We start from the raw sequence: 21,156 nt of genomic DNA, 5'->3' as shown, positions 1-21,156 counted from the left end.
TTTTTTTTAGTTTTTAGTTTTTTACCTTTTTTGTGGATCGTCACATGACGTCACCTGATCCACAGATCCACAGATCCACACACAGACAACTTATTTTTATATATATAGATATATATATATATATATATATATATATATATATATATACTAGCTGTTGGGGTGGCGCTTCGCGCCACCCCAACACCTAGTTGGTGGGGCGCTTCGCGCACCCCCCCAAGCCCCCCCGCGCGCGTAAGTCGTTACGCGCCATAATAGTTACGCGCCATTGTAGTTGTGTCCCTATGTCCCACCTGTGAATATATATATATATATATATATATATATATATATATATATATATATATATATATATATATATATATATATGGTTTTAACTACGTAAAACTTGCGAATATACAACATTCTTTGCTTTCCCATTGTCTTTGCATATAAATAGATTGTCAGGTTTACCGACTCTTGAACATGCAACATATAATGGTCCATGGGAAAACAATCTGTATTCAGATCTATACCTCATGATTCTAATGATTGCCCTTGAGCTTTGTTGATGGTGATTGCTAATCGACCATTCCCTGTCCCGGTGTCCCGGTCGTCATTTACATCCCCCTGTTTCCCCCGGTGTCCCCGTTGTAGTTGTGTCCCTGTGTCCCGGTCGTCATTTATATTCCCTGTGTCCCGGTCGTCATTTGTATCCCGGTGTCCCGGTCTGTATATACATTCGTTTTTTAGTTTTGTTTTTCTCCTTTATTTTTTTCCTTTTTTTTTCTTTTTTTAGCTTATTTAGATTTTTAGATTTTTTAGTTTTTTATTAGTTTTTAGTTTTTTTTTTCTTTTTAGTTTTTTTGTCCCGGTCGTCATTTATATCCCCCTGTTTCCCCCGGTGTCCCCGTTGTAGTTGTGTCCCTGTGTCCCGGTCGTCATTTATATTCCCTGTGTCCCGGTCGTCATTTGTATCCCGGTGTACCGGTCTGTATATACATTCGTTTTTTAGTTTTGTTTTTCTCCTTTATTTTTTTCCTTTTTTTTTTCTTTTTTAGTTTATTTACGATTTTTAGATTTTTTAGTTTTTTATTAGTTTTTAGTTTTTTTTTCTTTTTAGTTTTTTTGCTAATCGAACATTCCTTTTGTCCTGGTCGCTTTCTCTTTGAGTGTCGTCATTTATTTTTTTCTTTTTTAGTTCTTTTAGTTTTTCCCTTTTTTAGTTTTTTTTAGTTTTTTAGATGAAAATTTTTTTTAGTTTTTTCCTTTTTTTCTTTTTAGTTTTTTATTGGTTTTTACCTTTATTTTAGCTTATTTTTCAGTTTTTTCCTTTTTTTTATTTTTTTTTTATTTTTTATTTTTTTTAGTTTTTTACCTTTTTTTAGTTTTTTTAGTTTTTTTAGTTTTTTAGCTTTTTTACTTTTTTTATTAGTTTTTAGTTTTTTTTTGTAGTTTTTGCCTTTTTTTAGTTTTTTCAGTTTTTTTTTAGTTTTTTATTGGTTTTTACCTTTATTTTAGCTTATTTTTCAGTTTTTTCCTTTTTTTTTAGTTTTTTTTAGTTTTTAGTTTTTTTTAGTTTTTTACCTTTTTTTAGCTTTTTTAGTTTTTTTAGTTTTTTAGCTTTTTTATTTTTTTTATTAGTTTTTAGTTTTTTTTTGTAGTTTTTGCCTTTTTTTAGTTTTTTTAGTTTTTTAGCTTTTTTATTAGTTTTTAGTTTTTTTTGTAGTTTTTGCCTTTTTTTAGTTTTTTTAGTTTTTTAGCTTTTTTATTTTTTTTATTAGTTTTTAGTTTTTTTTGTAGTTTTTGCCTTTTTTTAGTTTTTTCAGTTTTGACGTCACCTGATCCAGTTTTTTCAGGTGACGTCACCTGATCCATCCATCCATCCACAGACAGACAACTTATTTTTATATATATAGATATATATATATTCACAGGTGGGACAGAGGGACACAACTACAATGGCGCGTAACTAATATGGCACGTAACGACTTACGTGCGCGGGGGGGCTTGGGGGGGCGAAGCGCCCCCACCAACTAGGTGTTGGGGTGGCACACACCCAAAGAGAAATTACAGACTGGGACACCGGGACACAAATAACGACCGGGACATATAAATGACGACCGGGACTCTCAAAGATGAATTACAGACCGGGACACCGAGACACAAATGACGACCGGGACACAGGGAATATAAATGACGATCGGGACGCTCAAAGAGAAATTACAGACTGGGACACTGGGACACAAATGACGACCGGGATACTGGGAATATAAATGACGACCGGGACACAGAGACACAACTATAACGGGGACGCCGGGGGCACAGGGGGATATATAAATGATGACGGGGATACAGGGAATGTTCGATTAGCAATCACCATCAACAAAGCTCAAGGACAATCATTAGAATAATGAAATATAGATCTGAATACTGATTGTTTTTCCCATGGACAATTTTATGTTGCATGTTCAAGAGTCGGTAAACCTGACAATCTATTTATATGCACAGACAATTGGACATTGAAGAATGTTGTATATTCGCAAGTTTTACGTATTTAAATATATATATATATATATATATATATATATATATATATATATATATATATATATATATATATATATATATATATATATATATATATATATATATATATATATATATATTAACGACTTAAGCGCGGGGGGGGGGGGCTTGGGGGGCACGAAGCGCCCCCACCAACTATGTGTTGGGGTGGCGCTTCGTGCCACCCCAACAGCTAGTTAAAAATAAAACAAAGTAAGTAAATGTTACCCACTACTTTTTCTATGAAAACAGTTTGGCATAAAAAACTCCAACAAAAGTTATTCATTGTGTCAAGAAAAAAAGATTCAGGACCTTCTTAATTAATTCTCGAACCATTCCATAGTCCCACCTGTTGATATAAAAGCTAATATTAACGAATGATTGGTATTTTCGATAGTTTTAACATTATGCTTTGTTGCTTAAGTTGACAATTGAAATAACAGGAATTGGTAGAAAAGTCAACATCCAACCTAAAATGCTCCTGAGTATAGTCAACTATTGTTATAGTTTATAATCTTTTTTAGATTCATCGTAACGTTAGAGAAACCTGCTATTCCAACTGCCGTCTATCTTTTCTACTTTCCACAAATTTGTATGTCTTAAATGTTTTCTCTGATTGGTCAATCATTTACAACTTGTTCTTGCAAGTTGGACATTGATCAACTCAAAAACTATGAGCGAGGTTTATTATTGGATCTCTATTCATCTGTAATTTGATTTTATAAACAAGGGTGCCTATAATTTGGCACAGACATAAGCCAGTCTGGGTTCCCATTTGGCTAATTTTTGCTATAAAATCCAAACTCTTTGTCTTCAAGGGCCCTTTTAATGCTGCTGATGAAACATATCCTGTCCGAAAATCCAAATTTATCAAGCTCTGCAATTTTGCTCGAATGAGTTGCCAAATATCTTCTTCTTCTGCTAATTTCTTTGTTTCCCATCCAATAGCCATATCTAATATACCTTTCCAGATTATAACCTGGTTCTAAGTCCTATACGCCTAGGGGGCGTATTCTTAAAGTAACTTATTTTTTCAGTTCAAGAGTGAGAGTGGTTATCTTACAGCCAATTATCAACTTCGATTATCAACTTCGATTATCAACTCAGGCAGTGAAGAAAAATCATAAATAAATAAAACTAGATGACGACTCCGAAAGCGTTGGTTTGAGGGTCCTAGGCCTTTCCCCTCTCTTAATATTTTCCCAGGAAAACCCCCCCCTGCGTAAAGTTCCCTCTTCGTCAAAAATTTTCTACCGTGGAAAATTTTCACCAGAAAACTTCCCTAAAGAAGCAGATGAAAAGTAGGAAATTGCCATTTAATCCCTCTCGATTTCTGGGAATATTTTTGGTCTATGCTGTTATTATTGAAGTAAAGGGTAACATTAAACCCCAAAACTATCATAATTTACTCCATGTAGGAAGGATGCCCCTTTCTTATCCCCAACCTCCCCCTCATGGTCTAATAAACTTCGAAGGATGCTGATTTGATTAGAAATTAAGAGGATTATAAGTAAGTAGAGACCAGCCAGCCCCGTTCGATATTTGGTGTTTTCATTACCCTTAAGGACATCTGATCGATTTTAAGGTACCTATTTTGTACTTTGTCTTTCTTTTCTCTTGTCAATTTTGTCTTTTCTCTTCTTCTATTTTGTACTGCTCAATTTTCCGTGTGGGAAAATTTCCATGGGGAGAATTATCCGGGGGGAATAACCTTGGGGGGATATTCCGGGAGTAGATTTTTCAGATTGATTTGAACCTCGTGGGCAGGAAATCCAGAGGGGAACAGCTGCCTATTTTCCACCTCCCCTCTCGTCCCTAAAAAGATTTTAACTTCGTCTAAGAAAGTGAGCATGGATCAAGTGACCATTAGTTTTGTCACTTTGATACTACTGTATACTAATAATTGAAAGCATTTAAGAGCATTAATACAAATTAACTAGTAGCAAGAAACTAAAACAGTCTTCCCCATGTCGGTAAGAAAATTGATGGATCCATTGTGAACAAAAACTCCTCAACGAGTCCCTTCAATTCGTATTTCACCAAACTTCCTCCGGTTCTTATTCCACCCAAGATTAGAGTAAGCATTGTTCCCTTAGTAGAAAAGTCCTTTTTCGTTTCCACACACAGGGATACTGAGATTTTTAGTATAATTTTCAGCTTCCAAGCAGCCATTCAGATGATAGTTTTGGTTTGAGTAGTAATGTCCTTAAGAAAATTGGTAATTTTTTTCTAAACCCATCTCACACATAACTAGTCTCTCTCTTTCTTCTGGTGTTTTCTTCATTTATGTAAAGTTTCTAATGTTGTACCTTTGCAAAAGATGATTCTTCTCTAATTTTAAACTTTAGACCTATTTCACTTCTTCCCGTCATCTCTAAGGTATTTGAAAAAATAATGTATCGTACACTCTCTTCATTTGTATTTGGTACTAATAAAACTGAAGGAAATTCTTTCATAACTAACCACCAGTATGGTTTTCGTCCCAATTTCTCTACCTCGTATGCACTTTCAGATTCAACAGAATTTGCAAGTGTTAATCTGGACAAGGGCTTGCGTGTCTTGGGTCTATTACTTGACTTTTCAAAGGCATTTCATATTGTGAACCACTCTTTTCTTTTGTCTAAACTATCTTTATTTGGAGCGCATAGAGTCCCACTAGATTGGTTAAGGTCTTACTTCTCAGGGAGATCTCAGCATGTTTCGGCTAACTGTAGTTCCTCCTCTACTTTGCCTATATTGTCTCCTATCCGCAAAATGTGGAATTCTGATTTTTTTTTTTTGCCAGAAGACAGATCACGGATGCGTGTTTATTTGTTTTTTTTTGTTGTCGTTGTTTTTTTTCCCCAGGGATAATCGTATCGACCCAGTGATCCTAGAATGTCGCGAGAGGGCTCAGTCTAACAGATATGAAAAGTTCTAGTGCCCTTTTTAAGTGACCAAAGAAATTGTAGGGCACCGAGGCCCCCTCCCACGCTCATGTTTTTACTAAAGTCACCAGATCAAAATTCTGAAATGACCATTTTGTTCAGCATAGTCGAAAAACCTTATAACTATGTCTTTGGGGACGACTTACTCCCTCCAACAGTCCCCGTGGGTGGGGCTACATGTTAAAAACTTTGGCCATCACTAGTGTTTACGTATATTAATGGTTATTAGGAAGTGTAGAGACGTTTTCAGGTGATTTTTTGGTTGGGGCAGGGGTTGAGAAGAAGGGGTTATGTGGAGGGAACTTTCCATGAAGGAATTTGCGATGGAGGAAGAAAATTTCCATGAAGGGGGTACAAGATTTTCTAACATAATTTAAAAAAACAATGAAAAATAAATATGGCGAAGTTTTTCAACTGAAAGTAATGAGCAGCATTAAAACTTAAAACAAACACAAATTATTACACGTATGAGGGGCTCACCTCCTCCTAATACCTCGCTCTTTACGCTAAAGCATTTTTATTAATTTCAACTATTTATTCTGCGGCCTTTGTGATTCAGGGGTCATTCTTAAGAAATTGGGACACAATTTAAGCTTTAGCGTAAAGAGCGAGGTATTGACGAGGGGCGAACCCCCTCATATACGTAATAAAATAGATGAATGTAGAAGTTCGCTATGTAAGCTAATTCGTAAGTTACGTATATCATTTACAAATAAAAACGTTTGTAAAAAAATTAAAAGTTCTAGCTGCCTTTTTAAGTAGCCAAAAACTTGGAGGGCAATTAATCCTCCTCCTCCGCTTCTTTTTTCTCAAAATCATTCGATCAAAACTATGAGAAAGCCATTTAGCCAAAAAAAAAAAATCGTTTTGCGGAGAACCTAAATCAAAATATGCATTAATTCAAAAAAGTTCAGAAATCAAGTAAAAAAACAAATTTTCTTTAACTGAAAGTAAGGAGCGACATTAAAACTTAAAACAAACAGATAATACTCCATATATGGAAGGGGCAGTTCCCTCCTTAACTCCCCGCTCTTTACGCTAAAGTATTTACTGTTTTAAAAAGTAAAGAGAAAGAGTCAAACTTTAGCGTAAAGAGCGGGGCGTTGAGGAGGGAACAGCCCCTTTCATATGCAAAGTAATTTCTGTTCGTTTCAAGTTTTAATGTCACTCCTTACTTTCAGCTAAAAAAACTTGTTTATTTTTTATTTAATATTTTACTCTAAAGACAGATGAGATAAAACAAGTGCTTGTCATGCTATGCTTATAGAAGATCCCAATATGTCTTTTTTCATTGATGAAAGACATGGAAAAATAAAAAAAAGAAGATAAAAAAAATATGTGGAGCTCACAAGAATAATTGTGATAATTCAATAATAATCTAATAATTCACAATAAGCATAAGAGATAAGAAGCTATAGCATAAGAAGCTATCAGTTTAAATAATTAAGACCAATAATCTTTTAGTCTTAAGGCTTACTGCAGATAAGAAGCCATAAGTTTAAACAATTAAGACCAATAATCTTTTAACCTTACGGCTTACTTCATTCCATTGATTTCTATAAAAATCTTGCCAAATTTTAATTAACTGCAATGGCTACATTATCGATTTTATCTTATCCTGCCAACGAAGATACTTCATCACCAAGATGTCTTGTTCATGTAATATAGCATAGGATAATATTTATACGATATGCAATATAGAACAGAATAAAACTCAGATCGGTATTTAACGAATTTTTTCTTCAAGTTATAAATAGTAAAAACATAACTTTTTTTAACTCTTTGGCTGCTAAAATAAACAAACATTTATAAAAAAAAATTCAATTATTGTATGTTATTCAAACATTGACAGAATCGTATTGACAGAATTTAGTCATTGGAAGAATCTTCTTGAATTAGTGTAAATGGTTTTCACCAAGTTAGTATTTATTATCATTAAATGGCTTTTACCACTTCAAAAATGTGACGTTTAATTTTTTTCCAATTATTTTGAACTTAGTATTTTTTTTTTAATATTCTGGAATCCCTAGAATAAAGATAAGTACCTATATATAAAGCTATGGCCTGGGCTTTACTATATTTTATGCTGCACCAAATATGTTGGCTTGGCAGCTTTAGTTTAGTACTGAGCGTGTGATAAACACCTATATATAACCATTATTGTATTTCAAACCATTGTAATGACAATGGCTATTTAGCTTGTGAATCGTTTTTTGTCGCATTTTAATGTTCATTCCTATTACCTTTTTTTCTCATGTGTTTTTTTCTTCATTTCTATTTTATTTTTTGTGATATTCTTTGTTTTCAAAGCATTCAAAGTTATATTGGATAACTTCGTGTCATATTTTATTGATGACAGGTCAGGTGTGAATTTTCTAGAAATTAAATAAAAAAAACAAGTTTTTTCAACTGAAATTAAAAAGTAACATCAAAACTTAAAACAAAGAGAAATTATTACATATATGAGAGGGGTTGCCTCCTCCTCACCACCTCGCTCTTTACGCTAAAGTTTTTTAGTACTTTTGAAAAAAGCTTATTGTTCCAATTAAACGACCCTTGTGTTTCAGGAGTCGTTCTTAAGCAGGTGGGACAAAATTAAAAGTTTAGTGTAAAGAGCGAGGGGTCGAGGAGGAGGCAACCCCCTTCATATATGTAATAATTTCTGTTCGTTTTAAGTTTTAATGTTCCTTCTTACCTCCAGCTAAAAAAACTTAATTTCTGATCGTTTTTTAAATAGCCCTAGGAAATCTGGCCCCACCTCCACGGAAAAATGGCCTCCCTACAAGTACATCCTCTAAGCAATTCAATCCCAGTGAGAATCTACCCAGGACAATTACCCTTAACCACGCGTAAAGTTGAGACGGAAAAGAGAAAGCAAGAAATGTAAAACTAATTCTATATGGGAATTCCAGCAAATTCCTCCAGTGTATAATTTCCTCTGACAACTTCACCCCCTGGAAACTTCCCTCCCCACGGAAGTTCCACCGTGAAAAAAAAAATATATCTTCCCACCCTAAAATGTATGTATGCTTCCCAATAACAAACAAACGTAAACAATGGGTAATTTTCATAACTGAAAGGCCTTTCCCCTTGGGCTGTGGGGGGGGGGTCATAGTGTATCCAAAGGCATAGTTAGAGGGCGTTTCAACTACGATGAACAAAATACCTATCTCAAGTTTCAATCCGACGATTCTAAAGAAAAAGAGGTGGGAGAGGGGGCTAAGTTGCCCTCTAATCCTTTTTGGTCACTTAAAAAAGGCACTAAAACTCTTAATTTGTGTTCAAATGAACCCTCTAACAATATTCTAGGACCACTGGGTCGATACGATCACCCCTGGGAAAAAACCTAAATAAACACGCATCCGGAATCTTTCTTCTGACAAAATATACAAAATTCCACATTTTTGCAGATAGAAGCTTGAAAACTCAACAATAGGGTTATCTGATACGCTAAATTTGATGGTATGGTCTAATTAAGATTAAGATTATGTGACTCTTATGGGGTGTGTCTCCCTTTTTTCGAAAATCAGGCAAATTTCCTCAGGCTCGTAGCTTCTAATGGGTAAGACTAAACTTAATCAAACTTATATCATTGAAATCAGCATAAAAATCCAGTTCCTTTGACATATCTATTGGTATAAAAATTCTGTTTCTTAGAGTTCCGGTTACTTTGAGCTGTGTCACTTCTTACTTACATTTTTTTAACCACAAAAAGTCTGAAACTTCTTTGCTTATCATTTATGTTTTTAAAACACAATATATCTCCTGTTTTAACTGACACTCCCCAAAGTCTTAGTTAAATTTCAAACTTCTCTGGGAATTTTCTCTGCTTAGGAAACTTCAGAAACGGTTCCAAAACATGAAAAAGGCAGGAAGCAAAACCGTGAAATAGTTCTTATACTAAACCAAAAATGTAATTTATCCACATCATCGAGGGATTTCCATACATGTCCATTTATATATCACTGGAAGTTTATCTTCTTCAAATTTGACAAGGAGTGTATATCTCATTCATCATGGATGATAGTTTTCCTGATATTGTATATACAATAAATATTTAGTGTATTTTTGTATAGAAGGCAGGCAATCCAATTTTGTGATTTTTTTGAATTTTCTTATGATCCATTTTGTGACTTGCATTAGGGTTCTGGTAAAATTTCTTCATTTAAATCAAGACATGAAAAACACTTCTTTGTTATGAAGCAGGGTGAGAGATGGCTGCTAGTGAGTATCATGGTTCGATTTCTTTTTCTCTTCTTTTTCTTATTATTCGTCTGAATTTACCCTCTTGTCTGTTTTTTTCTGTGTGTATTGCTGATTTAACTAGAGTGATTTAATCAGCTGAACAATTGCACATAGGTCAGCTGACCTTATAAAAATGGTTGTTTCTTAGTTTTATTCGTCTCATTGTATATTCAAGTTAAAATGAAGGTGCTGTAAGGTTTGATATAAATAAAGGCTGCATATAAATTATTTGTGAGCAGTTTGTGATTCTTTTGAACTAATAATTTATTAGCTTTCAAATAGTGGCTAAGGTGCAAGGAAATCGTTTTCTACATTCGTTCAGAATAATTTTTACTCTTTTGGAAGTCGGAGAGAAATTTTCTTGAGACTGAGACAAGTTTCTAAGATCAAATGAAGACTTTTTTAGTGCTAACATTTTTTTTAATGCGAGATATTTTTTCTGGATACCCCCTTTTTAAACTTCTTTTTCTTTGTTATTTTAAAACATTAAATAATTTTTACTCAGCTCTGGGATTCTCAGATGAATAGTATATTCGTTATGATGATTTATTGTAGGGTGTTAACAATTTCTCTGGCTTTCTACTTGCAGATATTTAAATAGTTCACGTTTTAGGTCCGACTCTGCTGTTAACAAGCAATATGTCGGCTTGTTTTTCTTGCTATCTTTCTTTTCTTACCGAAGTCATTCTGCTCAGATTCCAGTTCTTTTCATTACTCTTAGTTCTTTAGTCTTTAGTCTTGTTCTTTTCATTACTTTCATTACTGCTAAGGTCTTAGAACTCAATAATTTCAATTGAAAGTGCCTAAATTTAATATTTTCTGCCTTAAAAACTGAACAAACCACTTTGATTATATTTCATCAAAATTGCTTTCTAACCAAACACGTAAGATTAGCATAAACATGCAGGTGAGCAGGATTTATTTTGGAATGGGGGTTAAAGTAACATCATAATTTGATAATTGAATGTGAAGTGCCCACGATTTTGGGACTACAGGGGGTTCACACACCCCAAGGTACACCTCAGCGTACGTACCTAAACGGAAATACCAATAAAACACTCTGTAGCCAGACTCACCAATTCGTCTATGGGTCAAGTACGTAATGTTAGATTTGCAGTAAAATTTTACGAAGTGTTTCATAGCTTATCATGGTCATACAGTTTCTTTTGCACTAATGACACAGGGCCCAAGGCGATTCAAGCAAGAGTCTTATAACAGTTTAAACAAAGCGGCTTTAGTGCTTCTTAGTGCAGAGTTTGGCAGTATTGTCCAGCTGCATCTAAATTCGAATTTTCCTACATTCTTCGCACAAGGTCCAAACTGCTGTACAAATTATGGTGGAGTGGGGAAGCATGAAGGAGAAAAATTGTCCACCAGATTTATCTTCTTCTAGATTCTGAATAATTTCGCTCTCATATCTTCAATAAAGGATGAAAATTCTCTTTCACCCTCCCCCCCACTACATAGTGCCAATCGGAGGGCAGTGGGGATTTATTACCCTTTATATTTTATTGCCTCCCTCTAGATTCTGGAAGATACCTTGTTTGTTACCTTTATTGACAAAAAAACAACCTCCCCCCTTGTTTTTTCAAACGAATGTTTTGTATCTTTTAAAAAAAAGTTAGAAAAAGGATCTTTTCCCATCTTTAATGTTTTGTAATTTGGCAACCTTGCCCCTCCCACATTTTTGTGCATTGGTATGCCTGGCACTAAAGTTTAAAAAATACTAGTCGTAACTAAGTTAATGTTTTAATATTTAGTTCAGCAAAGAACAAATTTACTTCAAAAACTATCAAAAACTAGCTAAGGCTTCCTTAAAGACGGTCTTCTCTCTAATTTTATTACTTTATCCAATTTATCATTTATACACCAACCAAGAATTTCGGTATTCAAGCTTTTAGATTTCGAAGTTCTGGTAATATGTTTATTTGATATTCGGTGCCTCATATGAAAAGATATCTTTTTAGAGGTAAGCAATATTTTCCATAAGTAATCAAATAGATCATGGCAGCGATCGCTAAGTAATGAGCGATACTGCTCAATAGTAACCAAAACTCTAACAAATGAAGTTTGGGTATCAATGGATATACAAAATAAACTGGGGTTCCGCGGGGTGAATATTTCACAGACAGAGAAGTCACAGAGGATGAATTTAGCAGGGGAAATTTTACACAGGGGAAATTTGCCCGAATTCCTATACGTAATTACATAAAAAAAAACTAGTTTTTTTAACTGAAAGTAAGGAGCGACATTAAAACTTAAAACGAACAGAAATTACTCCGTATACGAAATGGGTTGTCCCCTCCGCAATCCCTCGCTCTTTACGCTAAAGCTTTTAATTGTATTAAAAAGCAGAATTGTGGCAAAGAGTCAAACTTTAGCGTAAAGAGCGAGGGATTGCGGAGGGGACAACCCATTTCATATACGGAGTAATTTCTGTTCGTTTTAAGCTTTAATGTCGCTCCTTACTTTCAGCTAAAAAAACTAGTTTTTTTTTATGTAATTTCTGAACGTTTTTGAATTAATGCATGTTTGATTTTGGCTCTCCACACATAAATTATTAAAATGAAATTTGCATATTAATTCCTTTTTTGGCTAAATGGCTTTCTCTTAGTTTTGATCAGACGATTTTGAGAAATAAGGGATGGGAAAGGAGGCCTAGTTGCCATGCAATTTTTCGGTTACATAAAAAGGCAACTATAAATTTTTATTTTTAACGAATTTTTCTATTAGTAAAAAATATACGTAACTTAAGAATTATCTTACGTAACAAACTTTTATATTCTTTAATTTTTATTATGTATATGAGAGGGTTTGTACCCTCGTTAATACCTCGTTCTTTACACTAAATCGCAAGTTTTGTCCCAATTCTTTAAGAATGACCCCTGAATCAGAAAGGCCGTAGAATGAATTAGAAGAAGTTGAAATTACTAAAAATACTATAGCATAAAGAGCGAGGTATTTATCTCCTCCTAAATACCTCGCTCTTTATGCTAAAGTATTTTTAGAACCCCTCACATGCGTAATAATCTCTGTTCGTTTTAAGTTTCATTGCTACTCTTTACTTTCAATTGAAAAAAAAATTTTCCATGTTTATTTTTTCATTTTTTTTTTATAGTAATTTTAGAAAATCCTGCGCCCTTTTCATTGAATTTCTGTTCCCCCATGACACATTTCTCCATGGAAAGATCCTCCCACATAGCCCCCTCCCCTCAACCCCACCCCCAAAACCAAAAAAAAATCCCCTGAAACCGACTGTACACTTCCCAATAACCATTATTATATGTAAACACTGGTCGAAGTTTGTAAGTTGCAGCCCCACCCCCAGGGACTTTGGGGGAGTAAGTCATTCCCAAAGACATAGTTATTATGGTTTTTGACTATGCGGAACAAAATGGCTATCTCAAAATTTTGATCTGTTGACTTTGGAGAAAAAATGAGCGTGGGAGGGGGCCTAGGTGCCCTCCAATTTTTTTGGTCACTTAAAAAGGGCACTAGAACTTTTCATTTCCGTTAGAATGAGCCCTCTTGCGACATTCTAGGACCACTTGGTCGATACGATGACCCCTGGGGAAAAAAAAAAAACAAAAAAAAAACAAACAAATAAACACGCACCCGTGATTTGTCTTCTGGCAAAAAATTCAAAATTCCACATTTTTGTAGATAGGAGCTTGAAACTTCTACAGTAGGGTTCTCTGATACGCTGAACCTGATGGTGTCATTTTCGTTAAGATCCTACGATTTTTAGGGGGCGTTTCCCCCTGTTTTCCTAAATAAGGCAAATTTTCTCAGGCTCGTAACTTTTGATGAGTAAGACTAAACTTGATGAAACTTATATATTTAAAATCAACATTAAAATGCGATTCTTTTGATGTAGCTATTGATATCAAAATTCAATTTTTTAGAGTTTTGGTTACTATTGAGCCGGATCGCTCCTTACTACAGTTCGTTACCACGAACTGTTTGATTCTTCTCATGCAAAGCTCTCTCTATGCCAACCCAGTTTCACGCGTGGAGATGTTAAGAGTAATTCTCTGGGGTAAATTATATAATAGTGAAGAATAATTTAAGAATAGTTGAAAGCTGAATTAATACCAAAGTCAAGAAGAAATAAAGTCACAATGTAAACCCAAATTAAAGCGAACAGATATTACTATGAATGAACTAGTGAAAGGTCTAACGCATATTCATTTTTATTTAAAACGAACAAAATTAATAAGAGATGGGGCGTTGCCCTCTTCAGTCCTCCTCATATGCAAGAGGATATATGCAACAATTAATATATATTTTGGACAATGTTCAAAATATTATTTTGAAGAAAGAAAAAAAAATTAGGATACTAAACAGGATTGCAGGTGACAGCCAAAGACTTTTAGAATGAAGACTTTTACAGCAATCCATTTAAATTTACCTTTGAAAAGAAAACTTTTTTTCAAAAAGTATTTTTCGTTTGAAATCCACATCATTAATAAGCATAGAAAATTAATTCCCGAAAAAAAATTAATAAAGTATCGATTGACCAAGGCTTAACCATTCTGTTTGGTTTTAATGGACTTAATTCCACTTTTTGTGTGGTTCTTTCAGCGAATTAAATAAAAAAAACAAGTTTTTTTTAACTGAAAGCAAGGACCGACATTAAAACATAAAACGAACAGAACTTACTCCGTATATGAAATGGGCTGTTTCCTCCTCAACGCCCCGCTCTTTACGCTAAAGTTTGACTCTTTCTCTCAACTCTACTTTTTAAAAAAGTAAAAAACTTTAGGGTAAACAGCAAGGCGTTGAGGAGGGAGAAACCCCTTCCATATATGGAGTAATTTCTGTTCCTTTTATGTTTTAATGTCGCTCCTTACTTTCAGTAAAAAAAACTTCTTTTTTTATTTCATTTCTAAACATTTTTGAATTAATGCATGTTTTGATTTTGGCTCTCTGCACAAGGAATAATCAAAACGAAATTTGCATATTAATTTATTTTATTAGCTAAATGGCTAAATGACTTCTCATAATTTTGATCGGACGATTTTGAGAAAAAAAGTAGCGGGGGAGTAGGCCTAGTTACCCTCCAGTTTTTGGTTATTTAAAAGTCAACTAGAACTTTTAATATTTTACGAACGTTTTTATTAGTGAAAATATACGTAACTTACGAATTAGCTTACGTAACAAACTTCTATATTCTTATGCCTTTTTCTCCGTATATGAGGGGGTTCACGTCCTCGTCAATACCTCGCTCTTTTCACTGAAGCTAAAATTTTGTCCCTATTTCTTAAGAATGACCCCTGAATCACAAAGGCTGCAGAATAAATAGTTGAAATTAATAAAATTACTTTAGCGTAAAGAGCAAGGTTTTAGGAGGAGGTGAGCCCTTCATATGCGTAATAATTTCTGTTCGTTTTAAGTTTTAATGATGTTCCTTACTTTCAGTTGAAAAAACTTTTTCATATTTATTTTTTTCATTACTTTTTAAAAAAATGCTAAAAAATCCTACGCCCCCTTCACGAAAATTTTCTTCAACCATGACGAATTCCGTCATGGAAACTTTGCCCTGCATAAGACCCTCCCCCCAACCCCTCCCTGTATTTTGTAGCTTGTTTTTAGTGTTGTTATTTTTTAGTGTGGGTTTCTTGGGGGAAATGTAAACTCCCAAGGACTAAGGCATGGGGCATTTCTCTTCTTTCTTATTTTTGAGAAACAAACTTAAAAGAAATTAAATTCATAAATATGTTAGTCCTAAATATTGCAATTATATATTTAAGATACATCCTGTATTGGTTAGGAGACAAGCCCTGAGCTGTTAACTGTTGTTTGCTATAGTCCAAATTTGGAAAATACCAAATTTCAAATGTTTGACGTCACGTTTTATAAACCTTTGTAATTTATAAGTCTTGACTACTTAACTTAAGCCACCTCCCCTCAAGCTATTTGGTTTAACTTTTTTGGCAGACGCCATTCTACCACAGAAGACAATGACGAATCACAAAATAGTTTGCACCCTCCCCCAACAAGAAAAACAATACGAGATAGTTTATAGGCTTTCGAACCACATTTGACGACACTGGGATCTAATTGACAAAATTCCAGCCATCTTCTTAAGCATATTGCTGGAATGTATAAAGGAATGCTGCTGATAGGAAGGGCAATTAGGCAAATATCCTGTTTAGGCTCTGACATTTCAATCTGTCTACAATCTTTAGAATGTATCGCTTGGTTGTGACTAGATCTATCTTCGATCTGTCTTCATCAAAGGTTTGATAAGAGATTAGAAAACAAATTCGAAGACTCTTAAGAAAAAATCGAGGGTGGAGTAAAAACAATATTATCTTCGTCTTTAAAATAAATATTCTTTAAGCTACGCTTAATCTTTAAGATGCATGGTCACTACGATTCAGTAACAAAATTGTCTTTGTCACTGAATTGAAAGTAAATGTCAAAGTGATCAATAAGTTTTTTGTTGGCATTCCATCCTAGAGCGTAGATTTATATCTCCTCCACACTCGTATAATTGGACTGGTGGATTTAAATGGTCTTAAAAGATTCTTTAGAGAATAAAAGTGGTGAAGCAGTGATTGTAGTGACCTTTATAGGCACGGCCATAACCAGGATTTTTCGGAGGGTTTACAAAAGGATTTTTTTGGGAGGGGGCTTGCAAAAAAACTTTACACATTTTTACGTTTACAATCCCTACGAACACTTCGAGGGGGTTTAAGCCCCATAGCCCCCCTGCATACGCCCTTGATGATAGGTACCATATGGGCCGTATCCAGGATTTTTTTGGGTGGGGAGCTTATAGAAGGGCTGTTTATGGGAGGGGTGGGTCTTGGTATCGAGAAACTTAAAAAACGCACCAAAATTAGCTTATATTCAATTTTGTTACGTTTTTCCGAGTTAGAAAAACACTTTCGTGAAGGGGGTCAAAACTCCTAACCCCTTCCTCCTGGATACGTCCTTGGGTGTCATTATTGTAAAATTAATAATAATAAAAATAACGACGAAGACCACACTACCTTTCCATATCAAGCAAACACAAAGCGGAAACCATAGGAAAAATTTATTTTCATGATTTTTTTTTCTGTCTTGAAAAAAATTCCCTATTGTTCCTACTTTGTGTTTGTTTAATAATAATAGTAGTAAAAGTGGTAAACTATCATCATTACGACTGTTACTACTGTTGGTACCACGCTTAATATTACCGTTGATAGTAGCAGTCGTGGTAGTAGTGGTTTTTATTTGAAGGCATAGTATAAGCATGGTAGGAATAGACGTGATTGCAGTGGTTGGGAAAGGTACAGCCATTAGGCAAAAATATGGTATAGTAATCTGGGATGCAGCAGTAGTTTTGTGTGAATGTAGTCAACGTAGGAATGATCAATGTAGGAATAATAAATATAGAATATGCGAGTAGTAAAGGTGGTACTCGGGGGTTGTAAATGATGTTACCGTAGTTATAGAATGAACAGTAATGGAGAAACAATGAAGGCTGTAGGTGTAGAAGCAGTAGCAATAGCTGGAGTAGTTGTGTTAGAATCAATTGAAGTTTAGAGGAGCTGTGATAAGAATAGTCGTGGTAGGAGCAGCTATTATAGATCCAATCATGATACGAAATGCCTCTAGGAGTTGTTTTGATAGGCTTGCAAGTAGGAGAGGTAATAGGGGTCGTAATAATAGTAGTGAGGGTGGGAGTAGTAGCGATAAGTTCCTTTTGAGGATTATATTTTATGTTACGTTAAACGTTTTGTCACGATTTAGGCAGCTTTTCGTTTGATGGCAAAATTTTACTTTGCCATTTCAACATTTATATGCTCAAAACGAAGATCGTATTGTCAGTATGTTCGATTTTATTTCCCACTATCCTTTAATGATTACAATTAATCTTATAGTTAACAAACATAATCTTATAGCAAAATTTTTAATGGGCAAGTTTTTTTTTTTTTTTGCAATTAGGCTACAGTAGGGCTAGTTTTCTTGTCCATATATTAGGTTTTATTTTTGTCTATCCTTTAATGATTTGATTTTCTGTTACAGTAAACGCTTAGCTTGTGAGTAAGCACACTTTCTTTTTTTGCAATTACAGCAGTTGTCTTATAAGTATGCTAGGTTTTTATTTTTGACTGTCCTTTAATGGTTAAAATTAATCGTATGATAAACACTTAACTTGTGAATAAGCATACGTTTTTTTTTTTGTCAGTTACAGCAGTTTTCTGTCAGTGTCATATTCTTCAGTCCCAGTTCCAGAACTGGTACCAAATACTGATGATTAGCAAGGAGCAGTGATCAAGTAGCCAATTATTAAAGAAATATTTGCCTCCTTTTCTTTAGATGGAAAATATAGGCTGTAAATAGACAGATAATAACTTAAGGAGAGCTTGTTTGAAAAGATTTACTGGAACCCGATAAGATACAGTGTTAGAAGTCTAGCCTTTGCTTCGTGTGCGGGCTAATTCTACCCTTAGGGGTAGAATTTACATACACACACACACACACACACACACACACACACACACACACACACACACACACACACACACACACACACACACACACACACACACACACACACACACACACACACACACACACACACACACACACACACACACACACACACACACACACACACACACACACACACACACACACACACACACACACACACGCACACACACACACACACACACACACACACACACACACACACACACACACACACACACACACACACACACACACACACACACACACACACACACACACACACACACACACACACACACACAATTGTAACCATTAAAGGACAGTCAAAAATAAAATACCTACCATACTAACAAGACAACTGCTGTAATTGCAAAAAAGAAAGTACGCTTACTCACAAGCTAAGCGTTTACTGTAACAGTAAATCAAACATTAAAGGATAGACAAAAATAAAACCTAATATATGGACAAGAAAGCTAGGCATACTGTAATTGCAAAAAAAAAAACAAAAAAAAAAACAGAAAATATGCCCATTAAAAATTTTTCTATACGATTATGTTTGTTTACTATAAGATTACTTGTAATCATTAAAGGATAGTGGGAAATAAAATCGAACATACTGACAATATTATCTTCGTTTTGAGCATATAAATTTTGAAATGGCAAAGTAAAATTTTGCTGAAAAGCTGCCTAAATCATGACAAAACGTTAAACGGAACATAAAATATAAAACGTAAAACATACGTAAAAATGTCAACGTAAAATATAGACAAAACTGTAAACATAAAATATAAGTAACCTAATATAAAATGTAGCATACAAGTTAACTTGGGTATAAACATAACATTGATAAATTAATAACAAACCTGGCCATTGCTACCTCTCCCGTTAAGTATTTGCCCTCTAACAATAATTTTTAGCCCTTATGTTATCACTGCCTCTATGCTCATGCACAAATTGTTTGTATTCTTCATCAATTGGCTATATCATCAATGGGCTGCTGCCAAATTGAAATCTACCTACTTCAACTAATCAACTCAACCAAGAACTCGAGCTTTCTTTGTTCAGATCTCAAACCTAAAAATTAATTCAGAGGCAAACATTGGATGTATGAAAAACGGTAAAAAATAAATAACATAATTAAAGAGGCAAGCAAAAGAGGGTAATATCAGCTACTGGAAAGAAAAGAAGTAAAAGGACAAGAACAAATATTTCTACAAGGATCTCCGTCAAGCCGTTTTCAGTTCTAAAAAAAAACCTTTTAAAGTAAACCTTTTAAAGAGCAAAAGAAACGGCTTGGTGCTGGTCCTTGCCGAAATATCTGCTTTTGTCCTTTTCGCTTCTTTTTCTGTCCACTAGTTAATACTTCCCTTGTTTACTCGGCTATTTAATTATATTACTTTGTTTTTCTTGTTTGTGACATGTTTAGCCTAAGACTGTCCTCTCGAAGCGAAAACTTATCCATGTCTGCAACTAAACGTTTAAAATAACTTTAAAAATTGCCTTAAATTAAAAGTGATGAGCCAATAGATTATTTTGAAATGTTTTTACTATATAAATTTATTTAGTTTCCAATTTTTAACAGAGAACGAATATTTGTACAAAACATGTTACTTTTGCGGCCTTTTATGATAAAGAAAATGTACTTTTAATATTAAAACCCCAAGGAGCAAATGTTTCTACATTTTAAACGATTAGACATAACATATTTTTGGTGAAAAACAGACATTTAATTATTTTGGAGACCGGCTTAGATATGTGAAAGTAATCAGTTTAGATTGTTTCAAACAGTTCGTGGTAACATACTGTAAATAAGGAGCGATTCGGCCCAATTGTAACCGGAGCTGTAAGAAAAAGAATTGTGATAAGAATCGACACATCAAACAAATTGCCTTTTTATGCTGCTTCCAAATATATAGAATTCATTAAGTTTAATTTTATCCATCAAAAGCTACTAGCCTCAGAAATATGTGCTATTTTCGAAAAATGCAAGAAACACCAACAAAAAGTCTTGTGATATTAATGAAAGTCATGCCGTCAGATTCGGCATATAAGAGATCCTTAATGTAGAGGTTTCAGTCTTCTATCCACAAAATATAGAATTTATTATCAATGGTATTTTTTGAGCCAGAAAAAAAAAATCACGGATGCGCGTTAATTGTCTTTTTCCAGGGGCGATCGTAATAAAGCAATGGCCCTAGCAGATCACGAGAGGCCTTATTTAAGCAGAAATTAATATTGTAGTGTCCCTTTTAAGTAAAAGAAAATATTGGAGGACAACTATTCTCCCTCCTACGTCTTTTTTCGTGAAATACTCTCGGTCAAAATTTTGAAACAGACATTTGATTTAGCATAGTTGGAAGAACTGTACCTCTGAGAGGTTGTCATAGTCTTCTACAGTCCCTGGAGAGAGGACTGTGAGTCATGCAATTTACCGACAGTATACATATATTATTTTTTACTGGGAAATTTCCTCCAGGAGGGGAGATTCACTGGGGGGATTTTCTATTGAGAGTAAGTTTCTGGAGGAATTTTCTGGGACATATCTAACACGAGGGGTGGAGGATTTAATGGCATGAATTGAAAAACGATCTGAAATTACATAAAAAAAAATTATGAGTGGGACTGTCCCATCCTCAATCCTCAACAATTATGATGAACTATTTTTTAGGAAAGACTGCTCAAACACAAGAGCTATTAAATCCGAACGAGAATTAATTTTACTTTAAGACTTTAAAGGGACAGCATTTTCGTCTATAGAATAATTTCTTATTCGCATTAAATTTTAATTTTGCTCCTTATTTCCAGTTGAAAAAGCTTTTTCTTTCCTTTTAAATTTAATACTTTCTTAAGCTGAGTTATAAATATCATTTAGACAAAATGTGTCACTTACCGGTAACTGAGTTACCGCAGCCGTTCTGTGTCTTCTGATTTTATTTATTTTCTGATAGAATGGTGATTTATCCATCGTTGA

The 21,156-nt window shown here is 34.3% G+C and overlaps 2 protein-coding genes across 2 annotated transcripts in view; both read right to left on the bottom strand.

Annotated features, from left to right (window-relative positions):
* The window catches only part of LOC136038142 (DNA-binding protein SMUBP-2-like), a 544,983-nt gene that overhangs the window by 361,640 nt on the left and 162,187 nt on the right, over positions 1-21,156 (bottom strand). The window lies entirely within an intron of this gene.
* LOC136037718 (zinc finger protein 568-like) overlaps positions 1-21,156 on the bottom strand; it is a 45,105-nt gene that overhangs the window by 22,492 nt on the left and 1,457 nt on the right. The window lies entirely within an intron of this gene.

Source organism: Artemia franciscana, chromosome 17 (genome assembly GCF_032884065.1).
Source record: "Artemia franciscana chromosome 17, ASM3288406v1, whole genome shotgun sequence".
NCBI lineage: Eukaryota > Metazoa > Arthropoda > Branchiopoda > Anostraca > Artemiidae > Artemia > Artemia franciscana.
This window is presented reverse-complemented; position numbering and strand designations above follow the sequence as displayed.